Source organism: Lutra lutra, chromosome 10 (assembly GCF_902655055.1).
Source record: "Lutra lutra chromosome 10, mLutLut1.2, whole genome shotgun sequence".
Lineage (NCBI taxonomy): Eukaryota > Metazoa > Chordata > Mammalia > Carnivora > Mustelidae > Lutra > Lutra lutra.
In genome coordinates, this window is record NC_062287.1 from 7533002 (window position 1) to 7557225 (window position 24224).

Sequence of the window (24224 nt, forward strand, 5' to 3'; positions counted from 1 at the left end):
ATACGGAATAACTCATTCCGTTTCTACATTTGAAAACTAATACAGCCAAGGCATATGCCGCGGGGCACCCAGGACCCCTGCTGAACACCCATTGTGTTGAGACTGAAGGTAGTCTGATGGCTGAGGTTGGGTCTTCCCCACTAGCCTGTGAAAAATACAAGGGCAACGACTGGGATTTTGTTTATCAGGCATTATAATGGCTTCTCCTCTCTTTAACACTTTTCTTGGCTTGGTAACTAGTAGCATTTAACCAAGTTTGCTAAATGAATGAAATGAAGTTAACCTTCTCTTGTCTCTGTTGATGGAGTCAAGTGGAGACAAAAATAAAGCAAAGAGCACTCACCTTTTAAATAACTTCCCTGGAAGGGAGTTCCGGCTAGGAACGGTCCCAGCTCACCACCAAGTCCCCCCAATGCACCGCTGCAATGCACCAAGCCCAGTGCCTGGGAATTGACCCCTGGGATTTCCATCTTAAATAATACAGCTACTGAACACCTGTAAAGAACAGATATTGAGATTTTTCTGGGATTTCAAAAACAACTTATTGACTTAATCAGTATATGATTTCTAAAAGCAATGAAATTTCATCATATATGTAAGAAATGGATATTCAATAATTATATGAAAGAGGGGGAAGTTGCCCAGGTATGCCTGTACACATGCAGACACACACAAACACACTTTAATGATCCAGACTTCTCCCTGCCAATCCACTCAGTGGTTACAGACCTATGAGCAGGTGGGAAAAGAAAATACGTCCTTCCTTCAAGGTGGTCCCAGTTTTTATGAACCTTACAGAGAGGGAGTGCTTTGTCACTTCAGTGTTGAAAGGTTTTTTTGTTTGTGTTTGTGTGTTTATCATGACCCATCTACTCCCATTTCATACTCAGCTGAAGAAACAGATCTGTTATAACCATGAAGAAAACCATGGCCCTGTAGAACTTATTGGAGATGTGGTCTCCAACATGGTACTATCCTCAGGAATTTCCAAGAGTATTTTTGATCATTTGTGATTGTATAAGTTCAGTTTTAGATGCATAAAATAGGAAACTCAAGTGACTTAAGCAAGATGATTTCGTTCCAACCAAAAGAGGGGCCACAGATAAAGGTGGACTGGTGGCTCCCATTTATGGCTGTTAGGGACCTTTTTGGAGGGGGTGCTCTATTAGTACTGGCACACATTTCCAACTCAGGGTCACCTCATGACCCAGGATGACTATAGAAACACTTCAGAGCTCACAATCCAGGCAAGGAGGAGGAAGAGGGGGGGAAGATACCAAAAAGGTGACATTTCCAGCCAGGTAAATCCATCTAAAGTGCTTTCCCAACAGCTCTGTGCAATGACTATAACTTACCTATCACTGGCCAAATCCAACTTTAAGGGAAATATAATCCTATAGCGATGCATACTGTTACCCAGAATACAATTGGGGTTCTACTAATATGAAAGGAGAGAAGAGTGATTATTCGGGAGGGAATCAGCCTTTCTGCCACAGTGAGTTTCTGCTTAAGAGTTGACTTCAAAACCCAACTTTCATGGATGGTAAATCTCTAGAGCGAAGTCAGAGCCTTTAAGGTCCTCCTACGCGGTTTCCAACTTGCTGGTTCCTAGAAGGCAGATGTGCTGACCTGGGCTAACCCAGAGGGCACCGGGTACCAGCCTGCCACGGTGTTGAGTTTGCTCCGCTTTTTGGTTGGAGAGATGTTAGCCTTGAGGACAAAAAGCAGGTTTCTTTATCCTCATTTCATGGAGAGGAAAACACCTGTGGCAGTGGTAGGGTCTCAGGGGAAAGGGTTTGAGGGGAGGACAGGCAGGGCTTTTTTCACCAGAAGTGGGGGTGGAGGGAGGACATTTAGCACTCAGATGACCAGTGGTGAGTTTGGGGAGTCTGTTGTTGAGGGTGTGTGAGCATTGTAGGAGTGTCCACTTACAGGGTGAGAATTACACCAGTCAAGACCTGCTGTTGGCTCTGCCCATCTACAAAATACACCCTTGTTGCATCTAAGCTAGAGTTGGCCAGCTTTCTCTTACCCAGCTTACAACTCTAGTCTGACTTTGGTCTGACAGTCCCTCAGAAAACAAAAACAAAAACAAAAACAAAAAATCCTGAGAAGATCGCAGAAATGTACATAGGGTCTGATGGACAAGGATGTTCAATGCAGCATTGTTCATAAGAGTAAAACATTGGACACAACCTAAATGTTCTAAGTGTTCATTAAAAGGGTATCAGTTAAATTATGAAAGAACCATCTGAAGACTATTATGCGGTCATTAAAGAAGATAATAGTTATATGTTCATCGGGATAAGATGAGCTCTGTGACAAAAAGAGTGATAAAAAGATCACAAACCCCAGGGCGCCTGGGTGGTTCAGTCGGTTAGGTGTCCAACTCTTGATCTCAGCTCAGGTCTTGATCGCAGGGTCGTGAGTTGGGCCCCACATTAGGCCCAGCATGTAGCCTACCAAAAAAAAAAAACAACAAAAAAAACCCCCACAACCCTTGGAACCTCTATTTATAGTAGGATTCCACTGATATACAATGTTACATATATAATATATGAAGAACAATAACAAAAGATGTTTTCCAAGCTGTCTGAAGTGGTGACATTTTAAATAATCTTTTACTTCTTTTTAATACTTTGCTATAGTGATTGAACATACCAACTGTGTGTTGTTTTTAGAATCAGAATAAATTTTATGAAAAATGCACAAAAGTAAAAAATTGGAAGAAAACTCACAAATGATCACATTCTTTTGGGAGGGGGGAATCCTAGATTCTTTTCTTTTCCCCAGATTTTCTATGGGGTGGTTATGCTATTTATGATAGGAAAAATAAAGTCCTAAGAGAATAATAATTATAAATTGTCTTGCCCTTACAATCGTAGAGCCACATAACTCAACAAATGTTTGATCCAGCTAACAAATGTGTGGAAAGGGGATGGGGAATGACTATAAGGGATGTTCATTTCCAGCAAATAAATAGCTACAAAAGCCTTGCCTGAAATTATAAATCAGGGAGTTGAGAGGGACTCTCTAGCTCGTCTCATCTATTTCCTATTGATGCAGGGTTCCCTTCCTTTATATTCCACCAGGGGGGATTCAGTCTTGCCTTGAGCACCTGCCGTGGTCAGTGAGCTCATCACCATGGAGGTCTGTTAAATCCATTGTTGAATGACTCTATTAGAAAGTCCCTAATCATACTGATCTCAACTCTTATCTTCTTGAACACCTGCTCATTGCCTCTAGTTCTAGTCTGTGGGTAACAAGAGGCAGGTCTTGACAGTGACTTCCAGACTGTCTTCTGTGAAAGCTGGGTTTCATAAGGCTGTCTCTTCTAACCGTGCAAGAAAAGCAAGGCAGGAACTGAGGATTTCAGCTCATACCTGGGCTGATCCACTCAGACCTACTAGGAACAATGTTTCTCTTGTCCTGAACCTGGACCTCTGTTTACAAATGGGGTTCACACTCCAACATTCCTGCTGCTAGATCTCTCCTGGGGTTCCTGTTGCCTAGGTCAGACAGGTTTTTGCCCATTTTTTTTTTTTTTAAGATTTTATTTATTTGACAGACAGAGATCACAAGTAGGCAGAGAGGCAGGCAGAGAGAGAGGAAGAGAAGCAGGCCTCCTGCTGAGCAGAGAGCCCGATGTGGGGCTCAATCCCAGGACCCTGGGACCATGACCTGAGCCGAAAGCAGAGGCTTTAACCCACTGAGCCACCCAGGTGCCCTTTTTTGCCCATTTTTGAACCTGGTTCTGTAGCCTTCCTGCCAACTTTCTGAGCAGAAATAAATGCTTTTGCTTTGTAAATCAGCTAAAATCTGTTTCTGTTGTTGTGGTCAAAGATACAGAGGTCATTAACCTCTTTATTACAAAGAAATAGCCCATTGATGGCTCACACTGAGATTCTGGTCATCCAAACTCCCCCAGACTCCTCTATACCAAAGGTGCCTTACCTAAGCTAGATCTCTCCATCTTGTGCATGTGAAGGTGAACTTTACACTTTCATCAATTTCCATTAAGCTTAACTTTGTGGTTTGGTCAATTTCCGTTGAGATTATTTTTAATATGGATGCCTGACTCAATTGGGGTATTTTGGGACCCAAATTTCCAATGTGTGTGTGGGGGTTCCCCACTCCCACAAGTAATTCCTTGACACCCTGTTGGTGTCCAAGAATTCAACTCTTTCTGACATTATCTACCCAGAGATAACATCGGATTCCACAGATTAAGGGCTCAGTCCTAGGAGACAACTGCCTCCATGCCCCAACTTCAGACACCAATTGCAAGCTCAGGTTGCTATCCCTGCTTCTCAGGAACCAGTTCTAGATTAGGGGTTCCCATGATCCCTAATCCCCTAGGTTCAGTTAATTTGCTAGAGTGGCTTACAGAACTTTGAGAAACATTTTACTAACTAGATAACCAGTTTGTTATAAAAGGATAGAACAGCCAGATGGAGGAGATACATTGGGCCAGGTATATGGGAAGGGTGTGGAGCTTCCCTGTCTTCTCTAGGAATGTCATTCTCAGAACCTCCACGTGTTCACCAATCTGGAAACTCTCCAAACAGTGCTTTTGGGTTTTCATGGAGGCTTCCTTACATAGGCATAATTACTTAAATCATTGCTCATTGGCAATTGACTTATGCTCCATCTAGTCTCTCTATCCTCCCCAGAAGTCAGGGTGTAGGACTGAAAGTTCCTCCTCAATTCAGTGTTGGTTCCACAAGTACCTTCATTAACATAATAAAAGACACCTTCATTCTTCTCATCACTTAGGAAATTCCAAGGGCTTTAGGAGATCTGTGAGGGGAATGGGTCAAAGGCCAAATACCTATTTCTTAGTATAAATCACAATATCACACTGGCACTCACTTGTCTTGCTTCTCTAAGTTTTGTGTTATTTGTAGACACTATCACTAAGAATCCTAAATCTTTGTCCAAGCCACTGTTGAAAGCAGGCAGTCATAATAACTTAATTTTAATTATGGAATATTTTGCAAGTACAGAGGAGTATAGAAAATAACACAACACATCCATATACCTACCATCCAAATTTTACCATATTTGCTTCGAATTTGATAGTGGCAAGTGATGGTGAGAATGTGGGAGTATAAACTGATACCACCACTTTGAGGAGAGACTGTAAGCAATTCAGAGTTAAAGATGGAGGCACCTGTGCCCTACAACTGAGTAATCTCACTTCTAGGTACATACCCTAAATAAAGTCACACAACACACGGAGCTAAGTATATAGGAATGTACGTTGTTATAACAAAACATTGGAAATGACATAAATATCCATCAATCTAGTATATTCATAAAATGATATACTGCTATTAAAATAGGTAGGTAAAATTTATCAACAATGGACAAATCTCAGATATATAATGTTGGATGAAAAATACCAAGTTGTAAAAGGATACACCTGGTAAGTACTCATGTGAGTTTTGAAAAAGAAAGAAAAAGATACCACAGTTATTAAAGTACTTGGTGTTGCAGATGACCTCTGGGGTCACACTGACCTGGGTCAAATCCTGGCTTCAAACTTTATAACCACAGGCAAGTTGTATCAACTCCCTGAACATCAGTTTCCTCATCTAGTAGGTGGGAACAATAATAATAGCTATTTTATAGACTTGCTGTGAGGATTGGATTATATTATGTACGTAAATTGTTCAGCACAGTGCCCGGTATGTAATAAATGCTGAATTAAAAATCTTGGTTCCTCTACTCTTGCTGAGGCCAGTGAAATATAAATAGACACGGGTAGGAGTAGAAAATGGTAGGCAGGGGAGGGCAGGGAGGAAGTTAAATCAGAGCTGTATTCACAACTGGTGCTGGGAATAGCGTCCTGGGAGAGAAGAACGCCCCACCACTGGGAAAGTGCATAAAAGAAGGCAGGGAGCAACGCAGCTGGAAGTGTTCAGGGGAAAACAACCCAACACAACAGGTAACTCAATCCAGTGGAATGAGCTGGGAAGCGTGGCAAACTGGTGACCAAGAGAGAGAAACACATTTGCATTCTTGGAAGGAAATGCAGTAGAAAAATAACACCCCCCCTCCCCCGACCCAGACTGGGAGTAAGCAGGCTTGCCCTGAGTCCCTGCCTGGCCCCAAGGGCTTCTCAGCCCTGTGTCCACCTTCCATGGGTTACACCCTCCTTAATGCTCAACTTTACTTAGGTTTCTGTCTGGAAACTGAAGGAATAAAATTGTCCCTGCACTTCTCTGGAAACAACCTTCACCTCCCCTACCTGTACTTTCTGTGATGACCTTATAAAGTCGAATACTGATTAAAACCCCTCAAATGATGGTGTGAGTGCTTTCAAAGATAATTCACTCCTTCAGGTGGAGAAAAAAGACTCCTCAGGGTAACACTCTTTCCTTTTTACCTTGAAAACTGCTTTCTATTCACCAAAAAAACTTTTCTCATCTCCTGTCCCTTCTCACCCAGTGGCTTTCAGGGTCATTTTTCTGAGACGGAGTTCAAAAATTTACCATTCCTCTGTTTATAGCATTAAATAGCTTCCCCTTTGTTTGCAAAATTTAAGACCAGTTCCTGGTTCAGCCTTCAGAGAACCACCATACTTCTACTTCAACCCATTTTTCTAATTGTTTCAATTAGTTTTCTCTTGTGTTCATCTGCCAGCCTTCCTCCCAGGCTGATTGCTACCTCACCGTGTCCTGTCTCTCCTCCATCCACACTGTTTTCTCATCTTTGTTTCTTTCATCACACTGTCCACTTCGTCCAGGGAAGGTCATTTCCTCCTGTTGCTACCTATCCATATTTCACCCATCTTTCACAGTCTACTTCATGCCATTTGTTTTCTAGAGTCTTCCTGGACTCACTTTCCTTCCTCCTGTGCTGGACATAACTGTTCAGTTCAATTTTATTTAAGAAACAGTTACTGAGCTATGTAGGTATGAGGCAGAAAAAAAATAGATGGTCCATCTCTTCCATCAGCAGCCATCTAGTCAGGAAGGCAGGCACAGAACAGACCCTATACCACATAATAAATGAGACAACAGCAAAGTGAACAAGGACCTGCAGGGCTGCCAACGAGTCCCATTCTCTCTTGTCTCCTAACTTGTCTCTCTAGTTTTTCTCTTGCCTAATATTTTGCAAGTACATTTGCAAGTACCCCCCTTATCTTAGATTTCCTTCTCCACACAACTGTTAGAATCATCATTTCAAAAGTCCCATCAGATATGCCTTCTCCCTACTTAAAGCCCTCCAGAGTCTTGCTGTTGTATTTGGAATAAAATCCAAACTCCTCACTCTGATTTACAACGCCATTCAAACACCAAAGTGGCCCCTTCCCACCTTCTGGGCCTTCCCTTTGCTATCTGCCTCTCCCCCTTTGCTGCACTACACTAACCTTTGGCAAAGTGTTTTCCTTCTTAAGACTTTGTGCCAGCTTTCCCCTTTCCTTTATCTGCACTATCCCTCCCTGCTCACTCTTAGCATTTTAGGTAGCCATTTCAGTATCATCTGGCTGGTGAGAACTTCTGTGACCCACCCAGCTTAAATCAGCTCTCTAACTGCTCTTACAGCTTGTCCTGGTTGGCTGTCTATCATGGGAGTCTCCCACAAGTACCAGCTGCGAGAGAGCAGAGGTTGTGCTCTGTGCTGTGTTGTCCACAAGGCCTGGTGTAGGGATGGCACTCCGTAAATATCTGCTGAATGAATGAATGAGTGAATGAATGAATGAGAGGATTTCATAGGAGCAGACAGTGGAAATTCATAGTACAGGAAAGGACATTTTGAGCAAAGGGAACAGCACGCATGAAAAGGAATGATGAGGGGAGTCACTGAGACAGCCTCTGTACTTCCCAGGTATAGCACTTAAAACACGTCCATGGAATTGCTTCCTGATTGGCTGTTTCCCTCAAAGACTCTTAAGTTTCTGGGGGCAGAGGCCTTATCTCTTTGCGGACCATTGTATTTTCAGTGTCCCAGCCCATCCTGGGTTCCCCGTGGTAACTGAAGGAATAAATGAAGGTTCTAAAAGGAGGAGCAATGGAAAATGAGGCTCATTGTTAAAAACCTTGAATGTTGAACAAAGGAGTTTCTATTTTGTTCTGTGAAACATGGGGAGCATTGAAGTTTTTTTGTGTGTGTTTTTTACCTTTTTAATTCATCTATTTACTTTTTAACTTCAAATTTTGGAACAATCATAGATTCCCGTGAGGTTGTATAGACAGGTCCAGGGAGGTCCCATGTACCCTTCCCCTGGCCTCCACCAATGTGAAGATCTTATCCATCCATAGCACAAAACTGAGGACCTGATATTCACACATCCGTTGAGCTTATTCAGGTCTCACCAGTTTGCACGCACTGATCTGTGCGTGCATGTGCGCGGCTCTGTGCAACTACCTCATGCACAGCCTTGAGTAACTACCATCATAATTAAGAAACTCAGCTGTGCCATCACCACAAGCCTCCCCGGTATCACTGCGTTAGAGCCATACCAGCCCTCATACTTGGCAACCACCAATCTATACTTCATCTATGTTATTTCATGATTATTACATAAATGGAATTGAGCAATATGTAGCCTTTGAGATTGGTGTTCTTTTCTCAGTCAGCATTATTTCCTTCAGATTCATTCAAGTTGTGTCATACATCAAGAGTCTGTTTCTTTTCACAGCTGGGTAGTACTCCATGAGTTTAACCACTCACTATTTAATGGACATTTGGATAATTTCCAGATGTTTTTAACCAAGGGAATAACATGCTGAAGTTTGTCTCTTAAGACAATAATTTTAATGGTGGAAGACAAGAATTAGACTGATATGAGGTAAGCATAAAGAAAAGGAGAGAAATAGGAGGTCATTTCAGTAACAGGGGAGAGAGGACAGCTGGAACCAAGGAAGTGGCAGTGAGGATGGAGAGGAGGTAATGAACTCAAGAGACGTTTCTGAGGTGGAGTTGACAGAAAGGGGTTTGTGATGGATGTGAAGTATAACGTAATGGAGGAAGAGGTCAAATCTTCTGGCTCGAGTGTTTGCAAGATCAGCAATAATATGAACCGTGAAATGGTATTCAAGAAGCAGCAGTGTTCCGAGAGGGATAACGAGTCCTATTTCGGACACCAAGAGTGTGTGATGCTCAGCAAGACCCGAGTGGAAATGTGCAGTGGCTCAGGATAGCATTCTGCGCAGGAGACTGAGTGGAGAAGCTATTAAGGAGTACAAGTGGCAGGAAGGTGAGCAGAGGGCCGAGGATATAACCTTTGGGGACACCCATAGTTAATGCTACCAAGACATCTATCACAAGGTTGGGGGGTGGGAGGAGGTACTGTGCTGGCCCATAGGTGGTCACCATGTGTCCTCTGCAGGAGCAGGTCTGTAGACAGAAGCATGGTGGGGCAGGTGAGGTAAAAAACGAGAAGTGAAGCCCTGGAGGCAAGAAGGATAATGTAAGCTTTTAAGAAGCTTAGCAACAAAGTTCGAGAGAGAGTTGGACGGGGCAGGATCTGTAGGTACTCATCCAGAAACCCAAGATGCTTGGTGCTTTCTGCGACCATAGGTAGTCACATAATAACCCATCAGATCTGTATTTCCTGTGAGTCCACACATGATCCTGGGAACTCCCCTTTACTGCTGCCCTTGGGAAGGTCCGACCACCCATTGATCCAACTAGCTCTTGACTAAAATCTGTGTGCCATCTTGGAGCTAGCCGTGGGACATTGCTTTAGAACTATCAGGAATGAACACAGCTGTGAATTTCAAACAGGCCAATGAACGAGGAGAGAAAAGGTAGGGAGCATGGGGACTGGCAGGGATGATGGAAGAAGGCCTCTGAGCCTGGGGAAGAACATAAGTGGAGAGAAGTTTTCCTTTCTCTGAGTCAGAAAGTAATCCAGTAAGAGTAGAAAGAGGTGATGATAGTTGGGATGTGCAGAGGAGGGAGGCTGAGGGAGATCACTATAGTCAGCAGTAAGAGAAGAGGGATCGTTCGCTTGAAGGGAGAAAGATCCAGTCAGTACCAGTCGCCAACTGACATGCTCTATCTGTTCACCTAGTCTACATTCCCAGGGTTTGGAACAGTGCCTGAGACATAATAGAGCTCAATGAATATTTATTAAATGGATGAAAGAATACATGAGGAGGACCAAAATGACTGGTAAGCCTCATGGAGGCTCTGCTGAGCTTGGAAATAACCCTCCCTCTCTGGATGTGGCCCTCTCACCTGTGCTGGTCTCTTGCTGCCCTGTAACTGCGCTACCTAGAGTCACCGTGTCTTCTGTTCTGCAGTGAACATCTTTCAGAGCCAGTCTATTGTGTCACAGCACAGTAGGGACTCAAAAATTATAGGCTGAATGAATGGCTATATGAATGGAATGCTAAGCAGCTCTGGTTGTTACAAAGGTCCTTTTTAGGCTGCATCAAAATCCAGCTTCTTGTGATTGCTATGCATTGGTTGAAGTTTTGCCATTTGGATACATAAAAGCTATTTCTTCTCTCTTTACATAGATCTTAAAGTATGTGGCACCTTCCCATACTCTTTCCAGAGTAAAGCCACAGGATTCTTGTATTTATTTATTTATTTATTTAAATTCAATTAATTAACATACAGCATATTATTTGTTTTCTAAGTAGAGTTTAGTGCTTCATCAGTAGGCATGTGATTCTTGTTCCTCATATGCCTGGTTTCTAAGCCCTGAGGTCTCTCTGGCTGGGGAACTCCTGGCCCCCATGGGTTGTTTAAATACCATTCAACTATCCCTTTGCAGAGAAAGCAAGCATCCTTGGCCTAGAAGCAGATAGGTATGACCTGTGGCCCCGTTCTTATCATCCCTTCCTAAAGTTTTAAAGTCTATCTCTGTGTAAGGTCCAGTGAATCCTAAAATTAGGAGTGAGTCTGTCATTGGAGCTGACTTCTGTGCCAACAATGAAGTATCTCCCTGCCAAGTATGTTGGGTGACCTTGGGCCTAGTAAACCAGCTGCACTCTGCAGAGACGTACTTTATTCCTTTTGGACAACAGTGAGAAATGACTGGCAAGAGCCTCTGGTATTCGCCCTTTGAGTTTTAACAGATGAAGATAATAAATAAGGGGTCAGTATATCCCTGGCGTGAGGGACAGAGAGAAGCAGCTTTTTCAACACCACTATGCAGAGAGGCCTTTCGGTGAGAGTTGTTTTGCTGAAACTCTTCATTGCCTTCACCCCTGAGGCCCAGGCTGTTGGGGGAGTTCATTAGCTCAGATCTCAGGTTTCAGTCGGAGGGGAAGAAATTGGCCTCCAAGGAGTAAGGCCATAATCCTCGTGGCTAACACAGCAGGGTCCATTTAAAAAAAAAATTATTGAGGTATGATTAACATCCAATAAAATACATAGATCTTTATAGTTCAGTTAGAAGAGTTTTGACAGTTTTAGACAACCTGTGTAACCACTCCTCAAAACAAGAAAACATTTCCCTTACCCTCTAAATTTCCCTTATATCCCTCTCGAATCAATTCTACCACCCTCCTGACCATTTTCTGACTTCTATCACTATGAATTTGTACTTTGTGTTCCACTCAAGTGGCATCATACACTTTGAACTCCTTTGGGTCGGTTTTCTTTTACTCAACACAAAGTGTTTGCGATTCTACCATTTTGCTGTAGGAGTCTGCCATTCATCCCTCTTCAGTGATGAGTAGAAATCCACTTCATGAACATGCCATAACTTATTTATCCATTCTTCTATCACTGAACACTTAGGTTGTTTACTGGTTTGGGCTATTAGGAATAAAAATTACAGTATTTATGTAGAACTCTTTGTATGGACACACCTTTGCTGCTGTTATTATTATGAAGTATCTAGAGTGAAGGTGTGTTTAACCTTGTAAGACACTGGCAGCTTTCCAAAGTGGTTATACCATTTTATACACGCCGCCAGCAATGGAGGAGAGTTCTGGGTGCTCCACATCCTTCAGTGACGTCACTTTTAAAATTTTTTAGCCATTCTCATGGGTGTGCATTGGTAGTTTGGATTTGCATTTTCTTCTGACTGATGATGTGGAGTTTTTCACATGCTTGTTGGCCATTTGTCTATCTCCTTTGGTTAAGTATCCTTTCAGGTCTTTTGCCCATTTAATAAATGCATTGTCCTTTTACTCTTGATTTGTAGGCTTTCTTTATATATCCTGGATTTGTCAGGTATTGGCTGTGTATATTTTTTCCCTCAGTCTGTGGACTATCCATTTATTTTCTTAATGATGTCTTTTTAGGAGACATGTTTAATTTTGATGTTATCAAAATTTTTTTTATCACTCTGTAGTCTAATTTTCCTGAGAGATATTGTTTTCAGCCACAAAGCACAGTTGGTCTAGGAGCCCCAGAAGAATCTAGGATAATTGGGAGTGGGGTGGAAGTGGTAAAACCTTTATCTTTTAAGATAAACAGCTCTGCAGCTTGGTATTTTGAAAAGACGTAAGGTTAATGAGTAATCGGGAGGTCTAGATTCAAGCTCTGGCTGGGTCATTTACTCACTGAGTAACCAATTCAGTCATCTGTAAAATGGGAAATCACGGTTGCTTCCAAGACATCTTAATGGGTGTTGGATAATGGGATTTTAAAAAACGCCTGAAATTCACAGCTACTCAACAAGCAATCAGAAGTATTATAGTAACTACCACTATTACTATCACCAGCCGTATTCCAGTCTGCTCTCCTGCTTGTGGTATTTCATCCCTCCTCCTCTCCCCTCAATCCTCATTACTAAGCATCCTTACATCTTTCTTGGGGCACAGGCAGAGAGGAAACATTGTGAAACTTAAATCCATCTCTTGTTATTTGTGTTTCCAGAAAAAAGTCCTTGAAGTGTGCCAGTTCCCCAGGGGACTGTGTGCGGGTCCCAGAGCTCTGAGTCATGGGACAGCTGCAGGCTGTCACGGTGTCTCGCCTTTTCCCTCTGATGGCTCCTTTTGTTATGGCTCCCAGCACATCCCAGTTTCTAACATACTTCTCCACCCAAATAACCTCTCACTTATATGATTTTAAGTAGTTTGTCAGGAGACAGACTTTTACTACAAGCTAACATACGAGGTTCATGAGTTACGACTAAAAGTAAAGGGTGTTGCTGCTATTGCCGTTAGCCTGTGCGATTTTATGATGGGCTTTTCTTAGTGTTGAAAGTGAGGTGGTTACCTCCATTCCCACCTCAGAGAGGCCCAAGCAGGTAGGGGCCCCTGACAGGGAGCTCCTTTTCATTGCAGACAGTGTCTTTGAAAAAAAGGTACGTATGTGGAGGGCAATTTTTTCTTGCTTCAAAGCATAGTCCTCTTTCTTGGAAGGAGCAAAGGAAGCAGGCAGGGACTCTTCTTTATAAATTGTCAATTGGTGATGGAAACGATCCATTTTCCAAGTTTGGGGTACTTGGAAAACATCTGCAGCTGGTGGTTTTGGACTCCTTGGCATGCAAATGTCAAGATGGGTCATTCATATCAGAGCTCATCACACCCACTGGCCAAACCTGAGGGGCCCACCAGGTTATAGGTAACCCGAGAAGCTGGCCCATAAATGGAAACAGCACCTCTTCTGGGCTTGGCCTGATAGCACAATGCTCTTTGTTATCTTCCTCCACAGGAAGCTCACAAAGTATAAAATCTACTTAAGGAAGTCAGCAGTCTTGCTTTTCACCTCTTTAATTTACTGAGGAGCCACAAAACTCCAAACCAAATATTTAATTCTAGGTTCTGTCCCTGTCTTGAGATGGGGCTCCAGGGTCTACTAGGGCACACAGCCTGTCTGAGTAAGACACCTGATAAAGGCAGGCATGGAGGGGTTGGTTTATGGTCCTCACCTGGCTAGAGCATCACTGAACAGTGAGTCCAGCAAACAGAGGGTGTTAAGGGAAGTGACAGGGTCCTAAAGGCTTCAAAGCAGGAGTGGTCTGTGTTCTCTCTGTGGATCTGAGAGGAGAGCTGGGAGGTGAGGGAAGGCAGCAAAGATAAGAAGCAGCTGGGTGTCATATTACAAAGCTGAAAGGAAGAAGTGGAAAAACCAAGAACATGCAAAAGAAAGATCAGAGAGAGTTATTATTATGCAATATGCCCACTGCAGACAGATAGGCGGCACTGGCCTTTCATCTTTCTTAACCTCAGATTCCAGAAAGCCTTTGCTGTAGCCTGGTCAGTCACACACAGGCACAGGCTGGGGTGAATGTCAAAGTCCTGGCAAATTCCAGCCTGGACAAGAGGGTAAACTTGAGAAACATCTGAGGCTTTATCAGGGGACTGACACACTCAGTCCCCATCCCAGTTATCAGCTTCCCAAACTTAGCTCCCTTCTGTTGCCTCCACCCTCTACGTCAAGCGCATCAGACCACTAAAAGGCAGTGGGAAAGTGGGTCCGCTGCCAACACCACAGACAGCAACTCATGCAGGGCCCCAACCTGCCCACCTACTTGGCAGGCACCACACTAGACTCATGGCAACTTGTGCTAAGTGAAAAGTGAAAACCCAATCCATCAAAGAGTTGTTTTGTCTACATGACACCGCACCAACCAGTTGTTTACATTGGTGCCACATGGCACCAAGGGCTGTTCTGACTGACATCATGCGTAGCTCACGGCCTGCATCTGACACCATGTGGAGGAAGGTAGAGCCATATGTAAGAGAATTCCTCGGACCCAGACTGGGTCTGGGCGCTGTTTTTGTACGCTTGCTCTTAAAGGATCAAGTGCTGTTTTGTCCACCGCCACAACGGAAAATGTTGCAGAGGGTAAAAACCTGAAGGACGCCGTGCTGTGCTTGCAATTAAGAGAATTAGAAACCAGAGCTGTAAAGAAACAAAAGGTCAGCTAAGAAAGTATTTGGCATTTGGAAAAATGGCTTAGAGAAGTTAGTCTCCAGGTCACAGCCTGGACTTGGCTTAACCCAGTCATGGGTTCTCAGCGAGTCTCAAATGACCAGCTTTCCCAGGTAGGCAAATGCAGGGATGAATGTGGACCACGGAGAGCGCACTGAGGAACGCTCTGCCACTGCCTAACTGTGGAACCTGGGCCAGATGTGACTTCTCTGGGGAAGTTGACTTCTCTGAGGTTGGCCTGCTGATGTCTTAGGTCGCTTCAAATAGCTCTGATTCTAGGTAATAATCTTTGAATAAAAGCTAGAGAAGAGAGAAGGAAAAAGACCAGAACATACTAGGACGTCAGATTATTTCTCCTCACCTGCACACATATACAATACTTTGAACTTTTTGTGTTTTCTCACTCACCACATTACCAGTCATGCTCTAGCCCTAGATATCCACAAAGCTCACTGCCTGGCTCCCCTCACTCTCTTCAACTTGTTAGGAGAACGTGCCTCCTCAGGGGCCTTCACTGGACAGCTGATCAAAAATTTCACCTGCCACTTCCATCTCTCTTCCCTGCTTTATTCTCTCCTTAGCACTTACCGTCATATAATACACTAAATATTTCCTTGTTTGTCTTGACCGTTTATCATCTGCCCTCCACACTAGAATGTAAACTCCACGAGGGCCAGAGTTGTTTCCCTAGCACACGGCTTGCTCACTGTTGTACCCAGCTAGGACAGCACCTGGCACATAGTGGGTGATTAATATGTATTTGTTGAATGAGCTAGCAATTCTTTTTCGTCCTTTAAGTAGAGCAAATACTTTTCATGAATACGCCAGGACATTGATGCCAAGTTTTTCTATGTCTCTGACTCCCAGCTTTTTGAAAAAACAAAACATTTCTAAGACCAGGCTTTTGCTCTCTGCCCTCCCCGCCCCTCAGGTGAGACAGGAAGGCTGGGGGGGACTGGAGTTGGGTATCCCCCCACCGCCTCCATCTGAGCATGGAAAGCTAGAGTGGGCTGGAGTTGAGTACAACCATTTCCATTTGTTGGTTAGGCTCTGGTAAAACAGTTTTCCTTGAGGGTGGGCCTTGTTAAAAAGAACAGAGTGCTTCAGGCATATTTTAAAATGGCTGTTTTTCTCTTCTTGCTGGAAGCATATTTTTTTTTCTCTTCTCTTTCTTTCCCTCCCTCCCACTGCCTCCTCTCTTTTCTTTCCTTTCTTTTCTTTTTCTCTTTCTCTATTCCTTTCCAGGAAGAGCAAATACTAGGAGTTTTTTTGTTTGTTTGACTGATAGAACACATAAAACCAAGCAGAGAAGTCCCTAAGGAAATGATGGTTATATTTCATTGTTGTTTGCCCTTTGGTCCTTTGTCTTCTAAGCATTTATTATATTTTCTTATAAAGATAATAGACATTTATTTTTATCACAAATGCAACCCAAGTGTGAATAAACACATGTATTATCTTCTAACATCTGTCCTTTCCTGCCACTTTCCTTTAAATAGAAAAAGGAGCTGAGGGCCCCGTCACAGCCTATTTGGCCACAGCTATCCCACCAACGGTTTTAAAAACAGACTGTGACTTACCTTCTCAAATTCCCTCTTGAACTACATACAGCTCATTGTGTTAAAGAAATCCTGGGAAAGAAGTCCTGTTGGTATTGCTGATAGCCTCCAAAAAGGGAGGATGGTAACCAGGCTGAAGGGTCTTCTGCAAACTGAGGACACTGGGAAATTGTGCAGAGATGAATCTTGTTGGCAAGATCCCAGCTCCTTGAGTCAAAGCTAGGAGAATGCCACCCATCATGGCTGACCTAACCACGGCCACTGGTCCATTCCTTACTGCCAGTACGGCTCCTATTACGGCACCACTTGTGATGGAGGTCCAGGGATCTTCTTTCCCTCTGACTTGAACCATACTGCAGTCAACTATGGAAAATAAAACTCCCCAAACTGCAAAGCTACCTCCCAAGTGCAGAACCCTGGTTTTAATAGCTAACGAACTCCCTCATAGTCTGTGGTTTACTCCCACTGGAAAATTACAAAAACCTTTGACTGCCTGAGAGGTGACCTATGGTACCCATCCGAAAGGCCCCACCACAATCATCTACAATTCGCCGCGGGCAAGGCTGTTGGGTGCACTCCTCCATCCTGACTCCACCTGTGTGAGAGATCTTTTTTCTGATCTTTATCATGACAACTCTATGGGGCTCCTGTTAGTAAAACTCACGAAAATGTGGTGGTCTAAGACTGGGCACCCTGGAGCTTTTCACTATCAAACGTGTCTACACTGAGCCTCCAATATAGTATGTCAATTATAATGTAAGTTGGCCGATTCAGGGCTGGTTCCAGCAAGGGTTCCGGTTTCTGGACTTCTGCTCTGGTAAGCTGTCGTTCTCTGTGTCCACTCGCCTATCTCTCCAAATTTGGGGACAGCAGTTTTCCCTAGGATCTCCATTCTTCACTGGATCTGAGAAGAACTGCTGATTTTGCTTGTTCAGCTTTTTTCTTGGTGTGAAGAAAACTTTCAAACTCCTTACGTGCCAGACCAGATTAAAAAACAAAACCAAAAACAAAAACAAAAACTACTGTTGAGTTTTGAGAGTTCATATATTTTAGATACTAGTTCTTTGTCAAATATATGGCTTGCAAATATTTCCTCCCAGCCTAAAGATTCACATCCTCTTCGCATGTTCTTTCAAAGCAAGTTTTTTTTTTTTTTTAAACTCTGGTGAGGTTCAATTTAGTTTTATTTTTATGAGGTCCAATTCTTTCTTTCTACAGATCCTGCTTTTAATGTCAAATCTAAGAACTTTATACCTATCCCTGGACCCTAAAGATCTTCACATTTTTAAAGGTTGTATATTTTAAAATTTACATTTAAGTACATGATCCATTTTGTAAAGAATGTGAAGTTTAGTTGAGGTTCTAGTTTTTTTTTTTTAAAGATTTTTATTTATTTATTTACTTGAGAGAGTGAGAGAGAGAGAGAGAGCATGAGAGGGGAGAAGATCAGAGGGAGAAGCAGACTTCCGGCCAAGCAAGGAGCCCAATGTGGGACTCGATCCCAGGACTCCAGGATCATGACCTGAGCCGAAGGCAGTTACTCACCCAACTGAGCCACCCAGATGCCTTTCTTTTTCTTTTTTAAAGACTTAATTTATTTATTTATTTGAGAGAGAGAGTGAGAGAGCATGAGATGGGGGAGGGTCAGAGGGAGAAGCAGACTCCCCACTGAGCAGGGAGCCCAAAGAGGTTCTAGTTTTTTGCCTTTGGATGTCCAAAGCTCCAGGACTGTTTGTAGAAAAGGGTGCCCTGTCTCTACTGAATTTCTTTTGCACCCTTGTTGAGAATCAGTTGACTATATTCGTGTAGGTCTACTCTGTTCCACTGGCCTATCTGTCTTTCCAGCAATACCACACTGTCTTGATTGCTGTCGTTATATAGTAAGTCTTCATATTGGATGGAGTGATCCCTCTCACTTTATTCTTCTTTGTTGAAAATATTTTAGCTATTCTATGGCCTCTGCCTTTTCATATGTTTCAGAAGAAGTTTGTCTATGTCTACAAAAGTCCTTTCTGGGATTTTGGTTGGGACTGCATTAAACCTATGTATCAATTTAAGAAGAGATGACATTTTACTATGTTGAGTCTTCCAACCATGAACACTGCATCTCTCCATTTGTTTAGGTCTTCTTTGATTTCTTTCACCAGAATTTCATCAACATTTTATAATTTTCAGAATACATATCCAGTACATGTTCCATTAGATTTTCATCTATTTAAATTTATTTGGGGTGATTATGAATGATATTGCTTTTAACTTTATTTTCTGCATATTTATTTTTTTAAAGATAATATTTATTTATCAGAGAGAGAGAAAGCACAAGCAAGGGAGAGGGAGAAGCAGGCTCCCAGCCGAGCAGAGAGCCCGAGGAAGGGCTCGATCCCAGGACTCTGGGATCACAACCTGAGCAAAAGGCAGACACTTAATCAACTGAGCCACCCAGGTGCCCCTATTTTCTGCATATTAATAGCATGTAGAAGTGAAAATGATTTTTGTGTGTTGATTTTCTATCCTGTGACCCTGCTAAATTCAGTAATTCAGTTATTAGTTCTAGGAGGGTCCTTATGTTTTTGTTTTTTTTTTTTTTTCCTTGGTAGATTCCTTGGGATGTTCTATATGGACAATCACATCATCTGCAAATAGTTTTCTTTGTTTTCAATCTGGGTATCTTTTAAAAATCTTTCTTGGCCTATCCCAGTGACTATGCCTTATAGTAGTATGATGAACAAGAGGAGTAGGAGCAGATATCCTTGTTTGTTCCCCCCAAAAGCAAGCAATCTTTCATCATTAAGTATGATGTTAGCTGTAGCTTTTTTTTTTTTTTTGTAGATGTTGAGATAATTTTCTTCTAATTTGTTGAATTTCAAAATACACAAATGGGTGATAAATTTTGTCAAATGTTTTCTGTCAACTGATATATTGTGATTTTTCCATCTTTATCTTGTTGATATAGATTATACAGATTTTCAAATGTTAAACTATGCCACACACCTGGAAAACAATTCTACTTGGTTATATTGTAGAATTCTTTTTATACACTGTTGGATTTGGTTTGCTAATTTTTTTGTTTTTGGCATCTAAGCTCATGAGTGACATGAGTCAGTAGTTTTCTGTTTTTGTACTGGCTTCGTTTGGTTTCCTTATCAGGGTAATACTGGCTTCATAAATGAATTTGAAGTGTTCCAGTCTTTCTGTTTTCTTGAAGACATGATGTAAATTGGTGTTAATTCTTCTTTAAATGTTTGTTAGAATTCTCCAGTGAAACCATCTAGGCCTAGAGATTTTTCTTTAGGAGCTTGTTTATGTAGTTATTTATTATTATTTTCAGTAGCTTTTAAATTGTGAATTCAATTTATTTAATAATTATAAGAATGTTCAGATTATTTGATCTTGGCCAGAGTTTGGTAATTTATGGTTTTTGAGGAACTTTTCCATCTCTTTTAAGTTGTCAAGTTTATGAATGTAAAAATGACTTGGGATATTCTTTTTATTATCCTCTTAATGACTACAGGATCAATGATGATATCCTGTTTTAGTTCTGATACTGCTGCTTCATATTCTTTTTAAAGAATTTTTTGCTATCAGTCTCAGTTGAGGTTTATCAGTTTTATTAATTTTCCAATGAACTTGTTTTATTGATTTTCTTTATTGTTTCCTATATTCCATTTTGCAGATCTCTATTCTAATCTTTCTCACTTCCTTCTGCTTGTCTTGGGTTTATTTTACTCTTTTTTTTCTAGTTTCTTGAAGTAGGAAGTTAGCTTATTGAGATCTTTCCTTTTATGATGTAAGCATTCAGTGTTATAAATTTTTCTCAACACTGCTTTAACAGTTTCCCACATATATATGATAGGCATTTTCATTTAGTTCTAGGATTTAGAAAATATTCCTTGAAGTGTCTTTTTTTTTTTAACCAATAGATTATTTATAAGTATGTTTTTAGGTTTCCAAGTGCTTGAAGATTTTCCTGGTCCCTTTCTTGTATTGATTTCTAGTTTGATAGCACTGTGCTCAGAAAACATACTCTACATAATTTTAATTTTTTTAAAACGTTGATGTTTATTTTATGGTTTTATGTTATGTTCCCTGGGCAGTTGCAGAGAATGTGTATTTTGCTACTGTTGGGTGAAGTGTTCTATAAATGCCAATTATAACCTTTTAGGTTCATGGCAATGGTAAGTTCTTTATCATTGCTGAGAGAGGAGCACAGAAGTTTTCAACTGTTTTTATTTCTGCTTTTAGTTAAGTCAGCTTTTGTTTTACATATTTTGAAGCTTTATTGTTTGTGCACACACATTTTAGGCTTGTGATGTCTTCTTAGTGGATTGTTATATAATGTCCCTTTCTGTCTCTGGTAATTTTCTTTGCTCTGAAGTCTACCTTACTCAATTTTAATATAGCCACCCTTGCTTTCTTTTTCTTCTTTTTTATTTGATCGATGTTTGCATGGTATATCTTTCTCATTGTTTACTTTCAACCTACCTATGTCATTGCATTTGAAGTAAGTTTCTTATAGCTAGGATATGGTTAAGTAGTTTATTAATTAATTAATTTATTTATTTAAAAGTTTTTTTTTTTTTTTTTTTTTTTGAGAGAGAGAGCTCAAGTGAGTCCACAAGTAGGCAAAGAGGCAGGCAGAGGGAGAGGGAGAAGCAGGCTCCCACTGAGCAGGGAGCCTGATGCGGGGCGATCCCAGGACCCAGGGATCATGACCCAAGCTGAAGGCAGACGCTTAGCTGACTGAGCCACCCAGGCGCCCCTAGTTTAGTTTTTAATGCACTCTGTCAATCTTTGTCTTTTGACTGGTATATGTAGATCATTTGTAAATAATGTAATTTTTTATATGTTAGACCTAAAGTATGCCACTCTATTATTTTATTTTGAGGGTTTTTTTTTTTTTCATTCTGGTTCTTGTTTTTCTCTATTTGCCTTCCTGTGGGTTAAATATTTTTTAGAATTCCATTGTGATTTATTTATGGTATTTTAGAGAGATATGCTTTCCAAAAATACAGTTTTTGTAGTTGCTTTAAGTATTACAATATACACATATATAGTATTCCATTTCATTAATATCAACACTTTACAACATTGAGTGAAGTATGAGAAACTCATTTCCATGTAGGTCCTTTTATTTTTCCCACTTTTAAATATCATTATTTTAACTATCAAATGATGCTACAATTTTTGTTTCAAGAACAAATATGACTTATAAAACTCATGAGAATAGTGTATCATTAAGAATTCTTATTTCTGCTTTCCGTTGTCCTTTCCTCCTTCCTGATTTTCCGTATTTCCTTCTTTTAGCATTTACTTATTTAAAGAACTAGCTAAACTTTGAGAATATACCAGCTGTTAGTGACAAATTCTTAAAAGTCTCCCTTCATCTAAGAATGTCCTTATTTCCCCTTCATTCATCAAGGATAGTTTCACTGGAAATGGAATTCTGGGTGGATAGTTCTTTAACACTTGTACAATGTGCCACTTTCTTCTGTTCCCTGTGGTTTTGAAATGATAAATCTGAAAATTGGTGTTCCCTTATAGGTAAGGTGTTATCTTTGTCTGCTTTCAAGATCTTTCTTCTTGTCTTTAGTATCTAAACATTTAAGATGTACTTTTCACTTGTATCTACTTCGGGTTTTACTCAGCTTCCTGAATATGCAGATTTGTGTCTTTCACCAATTTGGGGCCATTTTCAGCGACCATTTCTCTGAATATTGTTTTAGCTTAACCCTCTCTCTGTTTTGAACTCCAATGATACAAATGTTGGGTCTTTTGTTATTACCCCCCAGGTCCTGACCTAAATTCAGGGGTTGTGGGCCCATGGGCCATTTAATTTTCAGAGGCTCTGTGGTGCTATTTTGCTCTGTTCTCAGCCAGAGAAGCCTCTTGTTCTCACAGACCTTAGATTCCCTTGGCTCAGTATTTTTTTTGTGATAGAGGCCTCCTGTCCCTGCTGTCTGGCTATCTCAGAGTCTGTGTGGGTATGTGTGTCAGGGGGAGTTGTACACCTGCTGGAACAAAGATATTTCCCAGGCTGAGCTGCTTGTTCTGACTGGGTCCCTCTTTCTGTTGTAGCCTGACCATTTTGGTATCTCCCAGTAGGGGAGCGGGGGATTTCAGGCTTAGCAGGAAAGGATAACTCTCCCCTTGGCCACTTATTATTAGTGGAGCATTCATCTATCCCACTTGCTGGTGATGTCTAGCTTACCTGAAGGTGTCAGAGAGACTCTGACTGATGGGGAGAGGGTGAAATGCACATACCTGGGCTGTCTTCTGTTGCTAGGTTGAGAAAGGTCAGGCCTTGGTCTCCTTTTTCTATTGGATGAGGGAGTATAAGATAGTTATTGTGTTGTTTCTCTAGTCGTAGAGTTCTGAACCAATTCGCCTTCCTCTTACCACCATTTAGAATTCCCCTTTGGTTGTCTTTTGTATTATTTCCAGGATTTGTAGTTGTACTTAGTGGGGAGGAGATGGGAGACACAAGTCTATACCACTTTGCCTGGAACAAATTTTTAGGCCATTTATTTTTATATTTGTCATGGCTTTCTGAATTATTTCCAATGTTGGATTATTATTTTTTTTTATATTAACTTAGTAGAGTTTGGATTGGTTTTCGTGTATATAAGTTTTGTCTGTTTTATTATGAGGGGAGTTTTATTATCATCCCTATTTTAAGGTGAAAAGCTGAGAAAAAAGAGCCAGGATCAGAATGAAACTCTAGCTGAATATACCCACCATATAGGGCTACTGTGAGTATTAATGAAATAATACATATTGATAGTACATATTATTGATTGACACAATTGAATATAATTAATAATATATATTGTTAATATATTAGGAGAGCATGGAAATGCCCAGTGAATATTAATGTTAACTTTCTTCTACACAGTCCAATTTTTTCCTTAGTTGTTCCTGGGAGAGAAATAATCTGTTTGTTGTTGTTATTGTTGTTACCTTGTATCCCTAGGGTCTAGAATGATACCTGGTAATAAAAATTAAATGGCCTGAATAGCATTTATATAATTTGTAACACCTTCATCTCCCCAAAATACGCTCTTTTCCTCTTTTCAATTTTCTTTGACCTCCTTGTGATTTCAGTTTCTTGCTTGAATTGGCTAGCTCATCAATAGATTTCCTTGTCTTCTATCCATTTGCTGTGCCTACAAGCAGTATGCATCTCTGAATTCCATGTATTTTGATAATTCTCAGTCATCTCATTCTTGCACAAAGATATAAAATGTTTCTTTTCCTCCTGAAAATTTTAGGCAATAACAATCTCAGCCCCTGTGATTTGGAAGAGTATTTCTCTATACCATCCAATTTACTTGCTTAGAAATGGGTCTACCTCCTAAGTACAGGTTCTTAGCCAACTTATTCTCTCTTCCTAGTAGATCAAGAAGCTGCAAGGGGTTCTAAATTCGATTCCAAGTTATTGTAATTTAAAATCAAACCTATATGTAAATAATTAATATTTAAATCTTAATGTCTCCAAATCTGCAATTTATAGAGCCATTTAAAATAAAACCAAACTCCAGAAAACGTATTTACTTTGCCCTAACTAATTAAATAGGTGAGAAAAACACTTTGAACTCTATAAGTATATACGTCTGCCCCTGATGCATGATGCAAAATGAGAACATGTCCTGTACAAAGTCAGGAACAAAATACATCTGGTTCAATCCTTTGTGTATGTTTCCTTGGGACTCCAAGATTTTCCCAATTATACACCTGCAAATTCTACCATACACCTGACATTATGCAGAACTGAAACTCAAGGAGTTCACTATATTAAAAAAGAACAATACACAAACAGTAAGGATGAAGGATTTATACTCACAGGTGGCTCAGAAAATGAGTAGGACT

At 41.0% G+C, this 24224-nt stretch overlaps 1 pseudogene; it reads right to left on the reverse strand.

The window, feature by feature from the left end:
- Positions 1–365: 365 nt before the first annotated feature.
- LOC125078204 (mitochondrial import inner membrane translocase subunit Tim17-A-like) lies at positions 366–17744 on the reverse strand (annotated as a pseudogene).
- Between the last annotated feature and the right edge of the window lie 6480 nt (positions 17745–24224).